The sequence below is a fragment of the Pholcus phalangioides genome, unplaced genomic scaffold (assembly GCF_987345545.1).
Source record: "Pholcus phalangioides strain wild (caught in Gottingen) unplaced genomic scaffold, Ppha-v1.0 ptg000031l_1, whole genome shotgun sequence".
Lineage (NCBI taxonomy): Eukaryota > Metazoa > Arthropoda > Arachnida > Araneae > Pholcidae > Pholcus > Pholcus phalangioides.
Window position 1 is genome coordinate 1,032,446 of NW_028301621.1, and position 18,468 is coordinate 1,050,913.

Here is an 18,468-nt window from a genome sequence, read left to right on the forward strand (position 1 = left end):
CACAGGTATACTTAGAGAGGGGGTAGGGCAGAGCCGGAACTAGAGGGGGGCAGAGGGGGAAACTGCCCCAAGTGGAAAATTTTAGGTGAGAACAAAGAAAAAAACGTTATATAATTATCGAATTTTAAAGTTGTGGGAGCGACAACATAACACAAAGTTCTAGTTACGGTCCCGAGGCGTAAATGATTTATGCTTTGAGGTGATTCTTTTACAAGTGGGAATATCTCCTATAAACTATTCTGGGGAGCCGCATGCAAACCATAAATAGGGCAAGGGAGCCGCGGGTGACAAAAGTTTGAGAACCACTGGCATAGACGGTATGGAGAAAGAGTTTGAAGAACCCCCTGAGCTACGGTATTGAAACACACACAATATGGTTTTTCTTGCGATTTTTATTTATTAATTGTTATTATTATTATAAAACTTGTTATTATTATTGTGTCATACATTTGGTCATCAATGCACTTCCGTAACTTATGGGATAAATTCATTTCGCGCCACTCAATTTCCCGAACGAGCTTTAATCGATTTTCAATGGCACGTTATCGTCCTGCCGATCACATTTCTGTGGGAGTTAAGTGAGTAGGAGTAGGAAGGAGGTCGAGAGAGAGGGGGCGCGATCGGTGTCCGATGATGAATGACCATTGGCCAGTCCGGCCGCACACGTGCACAATATTCCCCTCGGAACCTGTCCAATCAGCGTGCAAAGTTTTGCGACCTTTTTTATTTTTATATATTATCGATTTCTTTCGATTTTTTGTGCGACCCCCCCCACAGCGTGTTTCTTCTTATATTTCCTTCGATCTGTTTCCGTTGGATGTGATGGTGGAAAAGGCAAAAATAAAAAGAGATAAAAATCGATCGATGATGAAGGAAAAGCAACAAATTTTCTTTTTTGTCAAAACAACCCCCGAAATCTAAAGAGAGCGGCTTCCCGAAAGAACCGAACTCTCTAATGATTCGAGAACAGTTTTGAAAGTTAACGAGCACAAGTTCGTTGATAGATGGCGATGAAGGACTTTGGCCACTCGCTCTTGATGAAGCGTTATTAATTACGAATAGCGCGTCTAAAATTTTAATTACTTGGAAATTCCCATTTGACCGCTTCCTCTCACGGATATTCCTTGAAAACCCTTGAATCAATCGAGGGAATGAAACCCCGTTCTAGTGGATTTATTGAGCCGTTAAGACGGACTAAAATGTAGCCTATAACAGTTGATGTGACAAAATTGAACAAATGGATATAATGGTGAAGGCAGAACTAACTTGTGTTCTTCATAGGCGCGGATACATAGTGTGTGGGTGGGGGTCCAAGTAATGATAATATCTAAAATTTGCGTCCGGTAAAAACAATCCAGCGAACTTAGACAATATAAATCATCTCTTCCGATACATCGCTCAGAATACTTGCCTAAGTCATTATTTTCGCAGCTGAAGATGTCTGTCTTCATAAATCTGAGCTGAAGATGTCTGCCTCGGCTTCATAAATCTGAGCTGAAGATGTCTGCCTCGGCTTCATAAATCTGAGCTGAAGATGTCTGCCTCGGCTTCATTAGCAGCAGCCGAAGACGTCTGCGTCAGTTTCATTATCCGCAGCTGAAGATGTCTCTGTCGAGGGACATCTTCTGAATCGACTTGATTTGCAGCTGAACATGTCTGCCTTGGCTTCATGAATCGGAGCTGAAGATGTCTGTCTCTGATTCATTTAGCAGCTGCTGAAGATGTCTGCCTAGGTTTCATTATAAGCAGCTGAAAAATGTCTGTCTCCACTCAGGTACGAATGCGCGGGAGGGGAAGCCATCGCCTTCCGCAAGAGTAGAATAATATGGAAGAATTCGTCTGTCCCGTAAAACACGGGACGATCCAATGAATCTATTCAATAAGTCACCCCACGCGACACGTCACTCTGGATCCAAAACCTGATTCATTTGAAGAAGTTGCTGTGAGTGTTCAGACGCATACCAAACAAATTTTTTGAGAAAGAGAATACCTTGGGTTGTATACCGCTGGTGAATAGACTTGGAAAAGCTGCATAAAGCCATAAGTGACTCTGCGTTGGTGTGATTTTGTTACATTACGGTACCCTTCCTGTTCATGTCTTTTTCTTTCCTTTTTTTCAGTTCCCAGCGACCTGGAAAATATAAAATATCTTGGCAAAAGCCGGGGAAAATGTAAAATGAGACATCAAGGAAACTGATTGTTTCTGGATATTATGCTGAGGTCAACTTGGAAAGAAAAGTCATCTGGCCTCCTCCGGGAATCGGATCTAGGCCTCACGCAACAGTGCGTGAAATAAGGAAAGCATGTCCACGTCTTTAGTGGCGTAGATGGTAGTATGGTTGACCGGTTTGCAAGAGGGCCAGGGCCGTAGTGTACCGAAGCTTAGTTTTTATTGCCCCCCCCCTCTCCTCTTGAAAGGGTTATTATTATTATTCTGCAAAACAAGTGTAAACTTTTGTGGGGGCCCCCCCATTCTGCTCGGGGCCCAGGGGCAGTGCCCCGGTTGCCCCAGCCTAATTACAGCCCTGGCCTGGGCTCGATTCCCGGCAGAGACTAGATGACTTTTCTTTCCGAGCTCCACGGCATTTTATCTACAAATATTTGTTTGCTTAAAATATGAAATATTCGGCAAAAGACAGGGGAAATTTAAAATAACTGGCAAAAGTCAGAAAAAAAAATAAAATTATTGGTAAAAGTCAGGGAAAATTTAAATTATTTGGCAAACGTCAGGGGAAGTATGTAAATATTTGATAAAAGTCAGAAAAAAAAAGGGAAAAAACCTGCAACTCGAATGCAAATTTGAAAGTTCTTGAGTTGTTTCAGAGGTTTTTTTAACAGTGGAAGTCAGGAAAATTGAGCAGGTTCTACTGTACGTGGGACCCTGTTTTATTATTATTATTTTTTCAAAAGGCCACGCAAATGAAAGTCACTTAATTACAGATCGGTACTGTTTAGATCGCGCCTTGAAAGGCATTGGGAATCGCTAGAAATCAGGAAAAATAGTAGTGTGTGTTGTCGCAGCTCTGAATTCAAAAAATTCGAGAATTTTTTCAGAGCAGTAGAAAACTTTCGGGAAAGAGGGAATCGAAATGCAAAAGAGTTTTCTCAAGATATAATTATTCAAAGATAATATTTTTTTCTAAAAGATTTCTTTGGAGGCCGTTCAAGTACAACGTCAGCGGATTTTTAGCCGTCCTTGACGCCCTTTCCCCCCTTGTCGGCGAAATTTCGTCAGCTCTGTCCCCTACCACCTAACGCATATTGGGATCAGGGACGTACGGGGAAGGGGGGAGCACGAGCCCCTTATCCACCTCCCCCGACGGTCAAAAATTTATTTTTTTATGCCAACAATATTTAAAAAAAATTAAAATTGCGGAAGAAAATGCCTTTATATGTTATTAATTATAATCTATTTCTGTTAATTTCAATGCTATTTGAAGGTTAAGAGCTAAACATTTTCCTTTATGAAATTCGTTGCGACCCACCCTCTAAGCCCTAAGCCATATATATGCTAAACCCATGACTCGCATGCCAAATGTGGCCCTCGGGGTAATCTGATGAGGCCCACCACTATAAACCTAATTTTGTAAAAATGAACTAAGAGGAACATTTTCACAGATCACTTAAGGAACCAGTAGCACATTTTATGATCACTCAAGTAGGTCCGTGGAGCATTCATAAATCACTTAAGTGACCCACGACACATTTGCAGGTCACTTGAGTGACCCGCGGTGCATTTCCAGAACACTTAAGTGGTCCGTGGAGCCAGGGCCGTAACTAGAGGGAAGACGGCGGGGGGGGGGGGGGCAACTGCCCCGAGTGGCAGAAATCCTAGTTATGTCCCTGCATAGCGCAATTTATAGATCCCTTAAGTGACATGTGGCACAGTTTTAGGGTACTTAAGTGGCCCGCAGTACCGCTAAGTACTCTTGAGTTCTACATCACTAAAGTTACCCGCAGCACATTCGCAGATCACGTAAGCGATCCGCGGCATAATCACTAATCACTTGTGTGACGCGCGGCAAAGTTCCAGAGAACCTAAGCGGCTCGCAACAGTTTTCTAGAACACTTGATCAGCCCGGATACATTTCCAGACCCATTTGAAGGATCCGTGGAACATTTAGAGATCACTAAAGTGGCTCTACATATAGAAGACATCAGTAGATAGAATGTTAGTTCAAGCTTCTCAAGTTTTTGGCACATCGAGTAAGATGCCATTAAGAATATTTCATATTTTTATAAAGCGCAGTTGATGATGACGTAGGCATCATTCAACCCATCCTCCCCCCGTCATGAAAATCAGCAAATCCGAACCCCCCCCCCCCCAATCGACGCTGACGTAATACTTGAATGACCCCTTGTCAGTATTTTTCGAATTTTGAGTTTCTCTGCTATATATAGGAATGTAACTGACATCCCAAGTTCATTTCATGGGCATTATTATTACTATTATTATTGCCCTTTAATATTAGCCACCTCGTTGGGTAATGTTAGCCCTTGAGTTTGCATTTGTATCGTTTTATATTACGCTTTTTCCAATAACAGTCAACCTTTTAAAAGATGGAAAATTCTAGTAATGCGAAAACGGAAAAAGAGAAAAAAAAACGGAGCTAGAGAAATTTCTCGAAAAGCTCTAGGCTTTTTTTTTTATATCTCGTTGAAGTGGAGATTTTGTAACGGGAGCTCTTTGTGCTTGAAAACGTTCATCCCGAATATACTCACGATTTCCCATATTATGCCGAAAGATTTTTCGTGATCGAAGAGACGGAAACGTTGACACCGAATAGAGTTCAAATGACAAAAGTAACCGCCATGAAACAAAATGCTAGTCACGCACATAATAAAACACTTGCCCAACAATAAGAGACATTTTCAATGATCAGTTTGACTCAGCGTTAATACAGACAAACTCGGTTATAAGGACATCGAAGATTCCATGAAGTGTTTTGTCGCAATAACCGAGGTGTCGTTAAGACAATTTTTTTTTGACGAAAAAAAACAATCAGATGCAATCAGGTCAAATGGCATTGTTATTCCATTGTAGTTTGAGTGACCATATTTGTTCGGAAAAATACGGGAAATCGGGATCACATAAATTCGGGACGTTGCCAATACTCTTCAAAAATATTACCAATTGCTAGAAAAATCGTTAATAATTCCCTTGGCGGGGAATCGAGTGCTATAGCGAGTTTTCACTGAATTAAAATGTACTTTCTGAAAAAAAATTAACAGGACAAATATGTGAGATAAGGCTATATATATAAAATTGATTTTCTCTGTGTGTGTGTGTTATACAAGTCTACTATTTTAAATCGGTCGTCTCCAAATTTTGCATATATACCAAACTGCCGGATTGAACGATAGGATATTTTAAAAGTTTGTCAAAGCAGGGCAAATGCTAGAAACGAGAGATAAACTGTCGTTCAACAATGGTTTCTGTGCTTCAACAATCACCTTCGGAATGTTTACTTTGGTTACCGTGGTTCGCTAGCAATGCGTTTCAGACATGCATATGAATTTACAATGGTTTGTCACTTTAATGCTGTGAGTATCTATGTATAATAGTTCGTATGCCTTTATAATGGTTTGTCATATTCTCAATCCTCCCAGTATTTGAAGAAAACCCGGGCAGCGCCGGTATTATATATAGTAAGTATATAATAATTATATTCATTTCTAATATAATTTACAAACTACGTAGGTAGATCAACTTCGTGTCCGGAAAATTCACCGACAACAGTTCGACATGAGTGAATGATATAGTGAGCAAGTGAATGAATGACTGAGTGAGTGAATGAATGACTGAGTGAGTGAATGAATGACTGAGTGAGTGAATGAATGACTGAGTGAGTGAATGAATGACTGAGTGAGTGAATGAATGACTCATTTAGTCCCAAGGTCACTCACTTTATTAACTAAATCACTCACCTTGTCATTCACTCACTAGGTCGTTCATTCCATAATCGACTCAGACGAAAAAGTGTCGTTATATTCGAAGTCGTTACGTTCCCATCCATGTTTATTATAAGCAAGGATCATTAACGTTATTCTTTATGTGACAGGCGTTCTTAACCTTTTCTTAACTCCGACCCAAAATCAAAATCTCGATCGAATTTGCGACCCATACATATATCAAAAACCATATTTTCGTTGTAGAAAATAAGGTGTCTGAGCTTCAACTGATTTCACTCTGGAAATCATCAATTCTGGAATAATTTCTTTCATTAATTCTGCATTTTCATTAATTCTGAGGATTTTACTCTCATTAATTCTGAATTTTGATCAATCATGAATTTTTTTTCTTCCATTAATTCTGAATTTTCATTATTTACGGGATTTTTTTCTTTTTTTTTGACTGATCCTGAATTTGCATCGAATTATTTCTAATTTTTCATCAATTTCATAAATTTTGAAATTATCATCAGGCCCTAATTTCCATTTGTTTTGAAATACAGTAATTTCTTTCATCAATTTAAAAATTTCTTTAGTTCTGAATTTTCATCGATTCAAAATTTTTATTAATTTTTGCGTTACTTTATATTTGATTGCATTAATTACATTGAATTTCCATCAATTCCGGGATTTTTTCTTTTATTAATTCCGAATTATCATTGGTGAGCGTGGACTGATTTTTCAAGTATTCCTGAGTATTCCGTGATAATGCATGAATCTATGGATGCCAATTCCCCCCCCCCCCCCGAAATTTATGAAATCGGTACTAAATTATTCTTGCCACCGCGTCTGATGAAAGCGGCCCCTGTTTCGTTGGTTGTACACCTTGCAGCGTTACACCACTATAAGAATTATTTGCTATAAACCGGACTTTTTCTTGGTAACGGACAACCTTCAGCCCTCATTAGTCCGTTATAACGAGGTTCTACTGTATTTTATAAAATTTATATTCCAGCTACGCCAAATATAATTTTTTACCTTTTTGCGCGACACACAGATTATAAAATATAGCGTCGCAGAACGAATAATTACTTAATTAATTTTTACGATTAATTGGAAATTCCTACATGTTGCTTCGAAATTTCAGGATTGGATCATACGAAATCGGGCTCACATATGTCTGAATGACTTCGAGGAAGTGTTTCTCTCTTTTCCACTCTCTCTCTCCAGGAAAAGATCCTGGTTCATCGATTCCATACAAACACATACAATCGGTGACACATAAGGAACCGACTACACACATACCGTTTATTTAATAAAAAGGGGAAAGAAATCGTTTTCTTGTGTGTGTCGAGATTCTTTTGTGAGTGATTTTTGAAGTTCAGGGCGAGGAAGCCCCAGATTTTCAAGAAACGGGCTCAAAAAAAAAGCTAGAGAGAGAGAGAGAGAGAGAGAAAGAAAGAACACTTCCTATTTTGCCCCGTTTTGCCCTTGCGGAGCCAGACAGAGTGGGAAGGGTGGGAAATATTAAGTTTCCCGAATATTCTATTCTGTGGTGAGGATTCTTAAGGGTGGGGAGAAGAAATAAGAAGTGTCTAATGGGGTCAAGAGGTAATCCACGCGCTTCTTGAAGAGAAGAACATGCACCATCGTGAACATACACACACATTCATACGCGGAAGTGCCTTCGTCTTCCCACCACAACACGCACTCGAATCCAGTTCCGAGTGTCTTCTCTTTTTCGAGTGTCACTGACAATTTTATTTCGAATATTTTATACCAGCGTTTCTCAACCTTTCTCGAGCCAAGGGCCAACTAATATGCCTGGAACAATGCAATGGACCACTAACCCGCAACATGATTAGAATGACTGTATGACCAGTATTTTACGGAACGTTCATATATTTTTGATCGTATCAAATTTTGAATAAAATAATTTCATACAAATACAATTTCATGCGATTTGTTCAAAATTGTTTTCGTTTTCTCAACACAAAGCATGTTTAAATTCATAATCTTTACTAAAAACATCGTGGAGATAATATTCATAATTTATAACTTGTATTTTGCAGTAATAATTATGGCTATAAACATTCATCTTACATATTTGTCACGTTCAACGTTTGCTTTTCGAACCCAACTGCACTGAAATTCACTGAAATGTTTAACCCATTTGTGACCAAAACTTTTTTTTCGCTCATTGGTGTATTTTCAGCAGTTTTAGCAATAATTATTGATTTTTCCGACTCGAGGGAAACTTTTTCTGCGATGTCCCGTATTTTGCCAAATTTAAGAGAAAATTTTCCGTATTTTTCTTTAATTAAATAAGGAAACATGTGATGAACAGTTTTCCTTCTTTTTCTTCTCTTTCTGCGAAGTAAATAGTTGTACGTTGTGATTTGCGACAATTTTATTTTTGCTGAAAATTTAATTTTTTTTGATTAAAATTAGAGATATTCCGTAATTTCTTGATAAGATATGGTCACAATAAGTATGAAGGCTTAATTTTTTTTTTTTTGAACCCATAAGAATATCTCTAATATCAGTTGCATAAAATTGAATAATTTTTCATTCATTAAATGCTTAATTCTTCCTTCGGACCACCCGCTCCATCTTCGTGGACCATAGGGTGAGAAACGTTTTATACTATGATATGCGATCACACGACTGTGTCTGCCATCTTTTTTAGGTCACGGACCCCAGTGGACCATATTTTCTTCTCGTGGCTCCTCGTCCTATACAGGGTCACCGAACCTCATTCAAGAGCGAGAACCTTTCTACTTGTCGAATTAAATTTAATCAAAAACCAGATTCATGATGATTTTATAAATAACATTTCGATCTTTGGAACCCTGGGCCAGGCACGAATTCGGGAGGTTAGTGGTCATCCTTCCTCCGCCTTAACAGCCGAATTATTCGCTCTTTTTTCCCATATAGACCTACACGATTCGAGCCGAATAATATAGAAAACAATGAAAAATAGGTCTGTGCGTAAAATACGGGAAAAGACTTGCCGACACATAACCCTGGGCCCGCCCCCAACCTGGGTTTAAGTTCAGTGAGCTTCCTTCTTGCGAGAGTTTTACGCATGCCCGTTTCATCATCTTGGGTGCCCGGGCAAAGTGGTGTTCTGGGGCTTCATACTAAGCTGGAAGTAACATCTTATATATGTACGTACTTACATTTGAAAATCCCAACACCAAATCTGAACGGATATGAGGCCCCGGGTCATCTGAGACCTTAACTTTATTAACCTTTTGTTTTTTCTTAACGATGGGTTAAGGTGGCCCTGGTTCTATGGACAGCTCTGCTTACATTGTGAAAAAGTAGTCACATTTGTTTTACCCAACATATTTCACTTGAAAGCGTTTATTTGTTCTGGCTAATAATAAGCTATATATAACCATTCTTGGCATATCCGCGGCACAGTTCCAAAAACGCTCAAGTGATCCACGGCACATTTACGAACCACTTAAGTGATCCGTGGCATGTGACCCATTTACAGATCTCTTAGTGACCTGTGGCACATTTACAGATCTCTTAGTGACCTGTGGCACATTCACAGATCTCTTAGTCACCTGTGGCACATTTGCAGACCATTTAATTGACCCACGCCACAGTTTCAGATAACCTGAGTACCCCGAGGCACAATTACAAATCACTCAAGTAACTTATGGCGCGGTTCCAAATCGCTTAATTAAGTGGCCAACGACACGTTTTGAAATCAGTGAAGTGACCCGCACTCTCCTGAAGATTGAATGCCCTTGCTCTAGACTGATTTCATCAAATGGCTTCTCTTTCTCTTCCTCGCATTTCACTTTTTTTCAATAGATTTTGTTTTAACCCCTTAAGCGGCACAGCTGAAATCACTAAACACACTCTCTATGAAATGCCATAAATTTATCTTTAACGAAGTATAGGCTTCCTTTTCGATTTTCAGCAGTTGCAAAGTAAGGGAGTAAGGAAAAGTATTTCATTGAGAAATCAACTTTACAAAATATCTGGGTTTTTGTCAGTGCTGAAATAAGAGGCTTCCAAGGAGGCGATATATCTCGTCAATGCCACTGAAAGGGTAAAGACATTGTACAAAATACAGAACATTTTCAGGCATCCCTTCTCTTAACGCGATTTTGAAATGCTGGTTTTAGAAATTTCAACCTGTAAAATTTGGTCTGACGTTTGATTTTAATCCCGAAAATGGGCGCGCAAAGTAAATTATTATAACATGATTGACAAAATCCGTGGGATTTGTTGATGACACAAGGAACGTTAGAATCCATCTCACCTGATGTCGCTAATCCGGAACATCCTTTTGTTGACATCCGGCAAATGACATCTGAATTTTAATCGAAGAAAACGATCCTAATCAATCTGTAATTTTAATATTTGAGAGGGACATTCTCTAGCTTTGCTAATAACGTTTCTATAAAGAGACGAAGATTCAATTCTGAATCTCGACTACCTTCGTTGAAAAAAGTTATCAGCCTATCTCGTGTCTGGCTTTTCAGGAAAGGAGAGAAAAACATCTCCACACTCACTAGAATCAATTTCAAGTAGTGAAGACAGAAGTAAAGAGTATCAATTAAACTTGTTTTGCAAGTCTATATTGACGAGATTTATTTATAAGTGTGAATATGATTAATTAATTCAAAAAGAAAAATTTTTTCTACTGGAAGTTTCGCTCACCTTTATGTGAAGGGAAACCCCTCCCCCAACAAAGTAGTTCTTAAACTTTTGCCACCCGCGGCTGAACTTATTGTTTGTCTGCGACTCCCCAGAATAGTCTAGCGCAGCGTTTCTCAACCTATGGTCCGCGAAGATGGTGCAGGTGGTCCGTAGGCACACCTGATATCTGGACGAAAGAATCATAGTTTCGCACTGAGGGTGACCATACTTCATCGAAAAATACGGAAAATATCGATCCCGAAAAATTGCTGCAGGGTGGCAAAATGAAGGGCATTTCATATCGCAGTGAACAGAAATGTAGTTCACGAAAAAAAAAAATGTTCATACGCACTAGTCTGTTAATTGAATTCCTAGGCAAAGATACTGGAAATCGGGATCTTAAATGCAGTAAAATGTGAGGCGTTGATATCTGAAATGCAATAAAGTGCGGGAAATTTGAAACTTGAATACAGCAGTTACGGGAAATCGGGATCGTGAATACAAAAACTATTGAAATTTGGAGACACGGGAAATTATTAAAATAGATTAAATTAACATCTTAAATACTGCAAGACACGGGGCATTTCAATTTTTTTCACGGAATCATCGCATCAAATCGGCAAAATCACCGAAAATTGCTGAAAAATCGTCAGTGGTCTGGAATTAAAGGGCTGGTAAAATCGCATTAAACTGAAACATTGTTCGCGGAACATTCGACACGAGAGAAATATGTGTTAGGTGGATATTTATATCTATCACCGAAATCATCATACGATTTACAATTTATGAAAATTGTCCACCTTTGCAATTTTAAAGAAGGCTACAAATCCTTCGTTGAATTAAACGATACGATCAAAAATACGGGAATGTGCCGTAAATACGGGACGTAGTATGGTCACACCCCTCATGCTGTTAGTTTGTGGTCCGTTGAATTGTTTCAGACATTTTACTGGTCTTTGGGTTCCGAAATAATTAAGGAACGCTGGTTTAGTAGATATTTCCCTTTAAAAAGAACCACTTTAAAGCATAATTGGGCACAGCAATCAGTATCTTCAGTTCGACGCGAATCTCCCGACAAAGGTTGGCGACGCCCCCTAGGAGCCGCGACGCACACTTCGAGAAACACTGTCCTATCCCTATCTTACCCCACATTGAATTCAACTTCACTTTATGCGATTTCGTCTTAGGCGATTATTTTGTGGAACCAATTATTTGAGTAAGGTGAAGGGGGGGACGCCTGTAAATAATATATTCGGATAGTAGCCTACAGTAGTCCTGTATGAAATTTACCTCTAAAGAACAGACTAAATAAATAAGTAGGGCTACGGTTTAAGTGAAGGACGGATTTCTTTGTTGTAGTAAATGAGGTAAATCCGGTTACTATGCATAATCGCCAAGCATTGTGATAAGTTTGATAAATTTACCTAAATTTATCACTTTTAACGGCGATTATGCATAGCACGCAACTGTCGTTGGTAAATTTAATAAGTACTAAAAATTATCACTTTCACCGGAGATCATGCATAATACCCAAGCGTCGCTTCGTTGACATGATAAATCCTACTATACATGATAATTCATACATGTATTGCGTCATGACATCGGGGTACGATCGTAAAATTTGTTATCATTACATCGGGGTACGACTGTATATTCATCACACATACTAGAATGATTTGTAATTTTTCTCATATTTATCAAATTCACCAATCACACTAAGGCAGGGGTTTCAAACATTTCTCGAGTCGCGAGCACCGCCTATGCCCATCATCAAACGAAGAGCACTCCTTACGGCAACTTTGTCATACGTATGCATTAAATCTGCATAACCGTAATCCTTGAATGCAATTTTTACAGGGTGTTCAATCGAAACATTGATCAAGTGCTCGCGAGCACGAAATCGGACACGAACATCGAGCACTCTTGGTGCTTCGGAGAGCACCATGGTGCTCACGAACAACAGGTTGAAGGTAGCTACACTAGGGTATTATGCATAATCACAGATGAAGGCGATCGTTTTCAAGTATTTAGCAAATGTACCAAGGACACTGCATATATTCACCGGTTGAAGTGATAAATTTATCTAACTTACCAAGATTATTGGTAAGAATGCATAATAACTATAAATATCACGTCTACCGTAACACTTGCACGACCATTTTTCGCCTCACATATCCATCTGAGTCTCCTTGGATGGAGAAAATTGCGCTTCTACCGCATACATACAAAAACGTCACTCATGATATAGACTGGAAAAAACGTATCTCTACGTCGTGCCTTTCTTTATGTACAGAAATGTCTTATTCTACGTTTCAATTTTTTTTAGCGCCCCTCACAGAGTGGTAGAAAGAATATATTGTACGTAATATTGTATGTAACTGTAAGAAAAGAAGCACCAACGGCTCGAATGAATATACACTGGCGTGTGTGAAACTTGAATTATTAAAAAACCCACTAAAGAAGACGAAGAGGAGGCCATGGTGGTGGTGGCGGCGGGGCGACGGACATTTTTGTCTATTGTATGTATGTACGGGGCTCCCATTCCTTTTTCTACATCCACAACTTCACAAAATAGAATAATATAGTATAAAACGTTTGGCATTTTGCCAGATGTGTGTGTTTTTGTGTCCGAGGAAAAAGAGTGTGTATGTGTGTGTGTGTGTGGGGGGGGGGGGGGGGGTTGGAGAAGCACATAATAAAATAAACTCATATGTCAAGCTGAGAGATGTATCCGTAGGATACGTAATAATAGGTTCTGCTTTTTCGCTTTTCCTGGTGAATTACGTATGGCTTTCGATCATTCGCTACTGTCTTTTGGTGCGTTATCTTCTTAAACGTAGTTGAAAATGTGGTTTTTTCTCACGATGGACTGTCACTGTACATTTCAGCAAGATGGAAGTCGCCTAAATTCGTGATAGAAATGTTCGGTGGAGAGAAATCATATCGATTTTGAATGGTGAGAAGAAAACGAGTCGAGATATTGATGTATGACGCGCGGGGATGCACAATTTTTTCAATCTACATATGCCGCATTTCATCCTCTCTCGGACCAGAAACTTGTACATAGTAGAAAGCAATGGTGTTCAACCTTTAGGAAAGTGCGGGCCACTTCATTGGTTTGAAAACGTGTCATGAGCCACTAAGTGATCTGCGAATGTGCCGTGAGTCACTTGATGAGTAATTTATAACATTGCCCTAGGTCACTAAAGCGATCTTGTTATGTACTGCGGGGCGCGGGAATTTGAGGTCACAAATACAAATACAAATACAAATACAACGCCACAACAGGCAAAATGCCCAACGAGGTGGCTGATAAAAAGATGCCCATAAAAATATGGATGTCATATGTTTCAAAAATACAGCAACCCAATTAAAAATGCAATTAACACAAATCATAAACAATATATACACATGATAAAATACTATACAATGCCCATAAAGAATACTTATGGTTGTCTTATTCTAAGAATGGATAGCTTCTCGATTTACCCCAACATGTTTACCGTATTTCTTTTTAAACGTGTCAATTGTGTTACAATTTACTACCTCCGGGGGTAAGCTATTCCATTTATTAACAACCCTATTAGAGAAAAATTCCCTGCGACACCATAACCTTGCATTGTCCCTCACCAATCGATACTGGTGTCCCCTTGTAAAAGCGGTTGATTGGCGGTGTACTAAAAGTTCATGGTCCATCCTATCCATCCCATTGAAAATTTTGAACACTTCGATCATATCTCCTCGACACCTGCGTTCATCCAATGTAAACATATTCAAAAAATGAAGTCTCTCTTCATAACTCAAGCCCTGTGTGCCAATAAGGACACGCGTAGCTCTTCTCTGCACCCCTTCAATCAAGTCTATGTCCCTCTGTAGGTATGGTCTCCAAAACCTTACCGCATACTCCAGTCCAGGACGAACTAAGCCTCGAAAAAGCGGAAGAATGACTTTAGGAGAACGCGAAGAGACCTTTTTGAAAATGAGACCAAGCATTCTATTCGCTTTTTTGACAACCGCTGAACAATGTTCAGAAAACTTAAGTCGCTCGTCAATGAGAATTCCCAAATCGGTGACTCTAGTTGCATCCGGGATAGTGACACCATTCAACTCGTAAGAGAACCGTGGGTTGTTCGAACCAAAATGAGCGACCATGCACTTATCTACGCTAAACGTCATGCTCCATTCATTTGCCCATGCTGCAATCTTGTTTAAGTTGGTCTGGAGCAACTCCCTATCGCTTTCATTCCCGATTACCCCCATTAGCTTCACATCATCTGCGAATTTGCTAGTAATTCCATCGATACCCTGATCGAGTTTGTCGATAAAAAGTGAAAAAAGTATGGGGCCAAGGACACTTCCCTGAGGAACTCCACTTGTGACGTCTGTCCAACCAGAGAATTCCCCGTTCACCATAACTCGTTGCGACCTATCTCTTAACCACGATTCTATCCAATTCAGCAAGTTGCCCCCTATTCCAATCTCGTGTAAACGCTTCAAGAGTTTGCCATGTTGTACCCGATCGAATGCCTTCTGGAAATCAAGGTAAACAACGTCGACATTTTTGCTCTTACCCAAAGCCTTAGTCACGTAATCATAGAAGCAAAGGAGGTTAGTTACACATGACTTCCCCTTCCTGAACCCATGCTGATTATCCGACAATACATTATTCTCGTCTATCCACTTCACAAACTGCCTTTTGATGATAATTTCCAAAATTTTCGAGAGGGAGCTCGTCAAACTCACTGGACGATAATTAGACACCACTTCTCTACTACCCTTCTTAAATATCGGAACAACGTTAGCCAGTTTCCAATCTCTCGGGACGATACCCTCAGCAACACTACTCCTGTATATCTGTGCGACTGGCCCCAACAATTCATTAGCACCTTCCCTGAGAACCCTGGGATAGATATCATCTGGTCCTGGTGCTTTGCTTGCACATACATTTCTTAGAAGATTTAGTCTTCTACTTGAATATCGTTGAGGGTTCTATTACCCCATGCAACACCCGTATATCGAATATCATTATCTCCATTAAAAACCGACGCGAAAAAGTAATTGAAAGCACTACACATGCCTACATTGCTCTCTACCTTAGAGCCTCCTATCGAGAGGGGACCAACTGTCCCCTTACATCCATTATTGACGTATCGAAAAAATGATTTTGGGTCAGAGCCAATGTTATCTGCCAACCTAGATTCAACTTCCTTTTTACTATCCCTTATCGCTTTCTTCAACAGTCTTCTTTTATCAGTAAACAATGATAGGTCACCACGTCCACTTTTATACTCTCTGAATGCTCTTTTCTTTTCAAGATAAAGGTTCCGCACGCTATCCGTGAACCATAGAGGGTGTGATGTACAAACACGCTTTTTTCGAACAAAGGGTATGACGGAAACAGTTATTTTCCGGATATTATGCTGAGGTGAGCTTGGAAAGAAAAGTCATCACGTCTCCGCCGGGACTCGAACCCAGGCCCTCTTGCATACCTCAGCATAATATCCGGAAAATAACTGTTTCCTTGATATCTCTGGCTGAGAAAAAAGCCACCTAAATCTCTCTAAACCGTCCCACCCGGGGGCCATTTCCTGAAGTTAAGAGAGGCTACTAATGCCTCTACTTCAGCGCCTCACGACACAGTTCGTGAAATTAGGAAGGCAGATTCATGTGTCTCCAGTGGTGTAGATGGTAGCATGCTTGCCCGGTATGCAAGAGGGCCTGGGTTCGAGTCCCGGCGGAGACGTGATGACTTTTCTTTCCAAGCTCACCTCAGCATAATATCCGGAAAATAACTGTTTCCTTGATATCTCTGGCTGAGAAAAAAGCCATCTAAATCTCTCTAAACCGTCCCACCCGGGGGCCATTTCCTGAAGTTAAGAGAGGCTACTAATGCCTCTACTTCAGCGCCTCACGACACAGTTCGTGAAATTAGGAAGGCAGATTCATGTGTCTCCAGTGGTGTAGATGGTAGCATGCTTGCCCGGTATGCAAGAGGGCCTGGGTTCGAGTCCCGGCGGAGACGTGATGACTTTTCTTTCCAAGCTCACCTCAGCATAATATCCGGAAAATAACTGTTTCCTTGATATCTCTGGCTGAGAAAAAAGCCATCTAAATCTCTCTAAACCGTCCCACCCGGGGGCCATTTCCTGAAGTTAAGAGAGGCTACTAATGCCTCTACTTCAGCGCCTCACGACACAGTTCGTGAAATTAGGAAGGCAGATTCATGTGTCTCCAGTGGTGTAGATGGTAGCATGCTTGCCCGGTATGCAAGAGGGCCTGGGTTCGAGTCCCGGCGGAGACGTGATGACTTTTCTTTCCAAGCTCACCTCAGCATAATATCCGGAAAATAACTGTTTCCTTGATATCTCTGGCTGAGAAAAAAGCCATCTAAATCTCTCTAAAGGGTATGACGTCGTGCAAAACAGAGGACAGCTTCGTACTAAATTCTTCCCATTGACTTACCACCCCTACTGATTCCAACCGGTCTTTGAAAACTTCCGCTAACCTTCCTCTCAAAACATCAAAGTTAGTTCTCCGAAAACAAGGAACCAGTCATTTGTTATCAACCTTACCCGAGGAAAAGTTACAGTGAAATCTGACGATACGATGATCACTGGAAGAAAACTCTTCCCCCACCGAAACATGTTCAACTAGATCCTCAGAACTAGTAAGAACTAAATCCAAAATAGCAGTACCCCTTGTGGCTTCTGATACATGCTGATACAAACACGGTCCACATCAGATGACACCGAGGGCAACATTTGGCCAGCGAGACATAGGTTGAGCATGTATGGTATAAAGAGTGACTATATGACACGAATTTTACGTGACATTCCCGTAATTTTGGCCGTCTCAATGTTTTTAATAAAATGCCCCGTTTTTTGTCCATTATATTTTCAACAAGGCTTACTTGAACTTTTGAAATCAAGAATTAAGATTATTTTCATAATTACCATAATTATATTATAACGATTATGACTGGTCATTTATAGTCACATAAATGGTCAATTACAGCAGAGCCGTAACTAGGGAGGGGGTGGAGGGGGCAACTGTCCCGATTGGCAAAATTTAGAGGGTGGGAACACAAAACACCGTTACAAAATTATCAAATTTTAAAGCTGTGGGGGTGGCAAAATAATGTTTGCCCCTGGCGGTAAAACTCCTAGTTACGGTTCTGATAATATTACTTGCATGTTTTTTTGATGAATTATATTTTTACCCATTGCAACTTGCTGTAGCCCCTTTAGATGGCAGCTTTAATTGCCTCTCACAATTTTTTGTCAACTTTGTCTTTTTTTCTGAAATTGGCAACTTTACTTTTGCTTTCGGAAGTTTTTGGCTGTGATTGGTAACTTTGCTTGTTTCTGACAGTTTGTTTAGCTGTAATGAATAAAAAATCGGTGAATTCGGCAAAACCCTGTTCAAGCATACAGGGCACCAGACGTGTCTGCTTTTCCCTGGTTCCAGTCCTAGCGCAGGGCTTTGAGGAGTCTCATACCTTTTAACACGGTGAAAAACTGTGCTGTGTAGTAGAAATACAATTAAAATGCTAATTAACCATTGATTTATTTCAAATTTTTTACGCTTTTTCCTGATTGTATGAGCTATCCTATGTCAGTGTGAAGTTTCACACATCTCTGGTACTTAATTTCTTGATAATTTTAAAAAGAAAAGAATGCATTAAAAACAGTTGCGCGTGCGATAAAATACCATGCCATCAATGTAATTGCATAAAAATTGGCTCAAAATATGAAGAAACTTTTGATGTATGAAACTTTTCAGTTCATGAAATGAATCAAAAGTTTGAGATTTTGATTCGATCATTGACTCAATCTCATTTAAAATTAAATTTTAAAATTTCAATTTTAAATTTCAAAAATTTTTAAGGTTTTAAATTTTAAATTTAAGTGA

At 39.8% G+C, this 18,468-nt stretch overlaps 3 non-coding genes across 3 annotated transcripts; all 3 read left to right on the top strand.

Annotated features, from left to right (window-relative positions):
• Positions 1-16,226: 16,226 nt before the first annotated feature.
• Positions 16,227-16,300, top strand: TRNAT-GGU (transfer RNA threonine (anticodon GGU)). The gene has a single exon. It is a non-coding gene; the product is annotated as a tRNA-Thr (tRNA).
• Positions 16,301-16,505: 205 nt separating this feature from the next.
• On the top strand, positions 16,506-16,579 carry TRNAT-GGU (transfer RNA threonine (anticodon GGU)). The gene has a single exon. It is a non-coding gene; the product is annotated as a tRNA-Thr (tRNA).
• Positions 16,580-16,784: 205 nt separating this feature from the next.
• TRNAT-GGU (transfer RNA threonine (anticodon GGU)) lies at positions 16,785-16,858 on the top strand. Its single transcript has one exon. It is a non-coding gene; the product is annotated as a tRNA-Thr (tRNA).
• Positions 16,859-18,468: the final 1,610 nt, after the last annotated feature.